We start from the raw sequence: 3,855 nt of genomic DNA, 5'->3' as shown, positions 1-3,855 counted from the left end.
TAATTTGTCCTCTTAGCACTGCTTTTGCTAATTTCCTATGGTTTTGGTGTGTTGTATTTTCTTTCTCATTTGTTTTAAGGAATTGTTTTATTTTCAATTTTTATTTGTTCTACTACTCAATAAATTTTAAGCAGGGTGTTATTCAGTTTCTATGTATTTGATTTTATTTCCTTAATCTTCCTATTGTTGATTTCTAATTTTATATCATTTTAATCTAAGAAGATAATTTGTAGTATTTTGATGTTTTTAAATTTACTGAGACTTGCTTTTTGGCTTAACACATTGTGTATTCTGGAGAATGTTCTATTTGCACTTGAAAAGTATATGTATTATGCTGTTGTTGGGTTGAATGCTGTGTGTACACCTATGAGGTCACGTTGATTGATTGTGTTTCATTCCTCTGTGTCTTAGTGGAGTTTCTTTCTGGTTGTTCTGTCCTTTTTTGAAAGTGGTGTATTAAAACCTCCCACTATAATTGTAAAGGTGTCTTTTTCTTAATCAGTTCTATTAGAATTTGATTTATGTATTTTGAACCTCTTTTGTTGGTAGCATAAATATTTATTATGATTATGTCCTCTTGTTCAATTGACCCTTTAATCATGAGATAATGACCTCTTTTTATGTTATGCTGTTTTTTTACTTTATTTTATCAGAGATTAAAAATACCACTCTTCATTTTTTATTGCAATTATCTTGATAGATTTTTCCAACTTTTAATTTTTCATCTAGTTTTGTCTTTGTTTGTGTGCCTCCTGTAAACATCATAGTTAAGGATCCTGTTTTCTTGTATTTTGTGCTACTCTCTGTCTTTTTACTGGTGCTTTTAATCCATTGACATTCAGTATACCTTATTGATTATTGTTGTTAAGTGCTGTCCAGTTGGTTCAGAGTGACCTTGTAGTCCAGTTCATTAACCTACAGCACCACACCAGGATTCCGAGGTATGCGGTATACATCTCATATTAGTTATATATCTCATGTTAGATATGAATATTTTGAAAAAATATATATTTAAAATATTGTTAAATGATCCTTAAAAATTAATATTTGGAAAAATATATTCTTTAAAACATATATACTGTTGTTGTTCTTAGTTGCCATTTTGTGATGATCCCATATACAACAGGGTTAAATATTGCTCAATTCTGAGTTATCCTTGACTATTGGTATATTTGGACAGTATTCTGTTTTGATTCATTAGCTCAGCATCATATTGGACACCATTCTGTTGTGAATAATTAACCTATTTTCATTGGCCAGACTGGTAGTTCTGCTGAAATCTGTCCACCATGGATAACTCTGCTATTATTTTAAATATTGATGGTATAAGTTCTAGCATCATAGCAACATACTAGCCACTACAGTATAACAACTGAGAGACGGTCACTATGAATCAGCATTGACTGGGAAGCAATCAATTGTAGTTTGTTGTTGTTAAGTGCCATTGAGTTGGTTTAGAACCATAACGACCCCATATAGGATTTTCCAAGGAGTGACTGGTGAGTTTGAATTTCCAACTTTGTGGTTTAAACCAACTTTTCAGCCCAACGCATTAACTCACAGTGTCACACCAGAACTCCATATTGTAGTTTACTCCCCTGTAAACAGGCAAGCAAAAACAAGTTAGCATTAATGGTCAACTATCAAGCAGTATCCACATTCTACTAACAACAGTGATCTCAAAGTAGTAATTAGGAGATGGAGACTAGCAATCCTGAATTCCTGGTTGAGCATTTAAATTTTATATTATTTGTTACAGAATATTATTTTAGTTGGCAAATGGGTGTATTGGAAAATCATCTGGTAATCAGAAACTCAGCCTGACTAGAGAAATTCCAGTTTATCTTCCTTATATGCACACTCAGAATCCTGTTATGGGGCAATAGGATAAGCACTTGACTACAAGGTGGATTTGAACCATAAGGTTGACAGTTCAAACTCACCAGCTGCTCCTTGTAAACTCTATACAGGGTCACTGGGCACTTAACAACAACAACAACATATACATACTCAGTCTTTAAGAGAGGGTTTTTTGGAGCTTCCCTCTCATGTATCTACTCAATAATACCTCTCACTGCACATTGCACTTTCCGGAAGGTTCGATCAACTTGTCACTTATATTATCTAGCCTCTATTGGGATATGAAAATTAACCATATGGTTCTTTGAAATAACAAGTGCAGAAAAAAGATAAAAAAAATGCTTCAAAATATAACACCTTAGATATCCACCAGCTGTCCAGAAACATGAAGGTAACACCCTCTTTAACAATCTAATCATTATTATTAGCCAAAAGAAAACAGTTGATATTTTTTATTCAAACAATGTATGTTACATTTGGATTTCCCACCCTCCCCCCCAACCATTGGATTACATGTCAACTTTTACAAATTTTATTTTCTCTGAAGTATTTTAAGAAGTTGCTTACAGAGGGGAGTTAATTTAATAATGGAAATACTGTGCCAGCAATAAATCCTGCCATCTGTCATTTTGTCAGTAAGACATCACATTATTTTAAATCCAGGAAATGTAAAAGACAGGCAAAATATGATTAAAGTGGCCCTTATGAAATTTGGCAAAAATTTAGGAACATATGTCTTTTCTTTTATATTAAGGATACCAGAAAACCTGAAATATAATATGGTCACTATTTTGATAGTAAATTTCATATGAGAAATATGAAGTTCTGTAAGTGTTGACTTGAAAATTATGTTGGGGGAACTTATGGGTGGAACAAAATTAATTTGGTTAAAGCTTCTACTTCTAACAACTAGAATCACTAGGAAAATTACAACCACACAAAACACCTCTATGAATGAGAGCAAGTTAGCACAGGAGAACTTGATCCCAAAACCTTAAATAGATTGATTTAAAAAGCAACAACAATGATAATTATAAATTTAACAATTTCCCCTAAAATTATTAAGCATGTAAGAATAGCAGTTTAAAAAAAAAAAAATCTAAGAAAAAAAAAAAAAGGAGAGCAGCATGGGTGCACTACTCTGGGCAGTGAGGGCATCCCCGGGGGCTGTCCTGGCTTCTCAGAAGCGAGTTCCAGGGCCCCGCCTTTTCTCCATCCTAAGCAGCACAGCCTCGGGAGTCTGCGGCTGGCACCGGATGGGCCACCTGGACAAGGACCTACAAATGATACAAGTTTGAGCAGATCTCAAGAGTGACATTTTGTAAACTCATAAACAGGTGCTGAAAATATAATGGTGAACAAAACAGTTAGTTCCTGCTTCTATAGAACTTAAAATTTAGTGGTGAAGAGAAAACCAAATAAGCAAATAACAGTTAAGTTTGTGATGAGTGTCCAGGTTGGGCAAAAGACCTTTTGAGATGTGGTTTCAGCAGGGTCTCAGTTTTCTCCCATTAGCCCTTGTAATCTGGACTGCAGCTGCTTTCATCTTTTCATACATTACTGCAATAACATGCCATCATGTTAACCCTGCTTTGCCTTTTATTAGTGACACTGGTCAATAGGTCTAGAAAGATGCTTGTTGGGGGCCGTGTTAAATGTCTCCACAGTTTTATGCTTTGCTACCACTTACGTTCGTTATAAGCAAGTTCTTGCTCTAAATCCAGAAGAGAATCGTATTATCAGATTAAACAAGGCAGACTTTGCGGTTGGATTACTGAGTTGCTTGCTGTTGTGTTGTTGTTAGGTGCCACCAAGTTGGTATCGATTCATAGTGACCCTGTGCACAACAGAACAAGACACTGCCCAACCTGGGCCAATCTCACAATTGTTGCCATGCTTGAGCCCATTGATGCTGCCATTTTGCCAGTCCATCTTCTTGGGGGTCTTCCTCTTTTTTTCTGACCCTCCAACTTACTAAGCATGATAATCCTTCTC

At 35.1% G+C, this 3,855-nt stretch overlaps 1 pseudogene; it reads left to right on the top strand.

The window, feature by feature from the left end:
- Positions 1-3,338: 3,338 nt before the first annotated feature.
- LOC102840861 overlaps positions 3,339-3,855 on the top strand; it is a 2,744-nt pseudogene continuing 2,227 nt past the window's right edge.

The sequence above is a fragment of the Chrysochloris asiatica genome, unplaced genomic scaffold (assembly GCF_000296735.1).
Source record: "Chrysochloris asiatica unplaced genomic scaffold, ChrAsi1.0 scaffold00119, whole genome shotgun sequence".
NCBI lineage: Eukaryota > Metazoa > Chordata > Mammalia > Afrosoricida > Chrysochloridae > Chrysochloris > Chrysochloris asiatica.
This window is presented reverse-complemented; position numbering and strand designations above follow the sequence as displayed.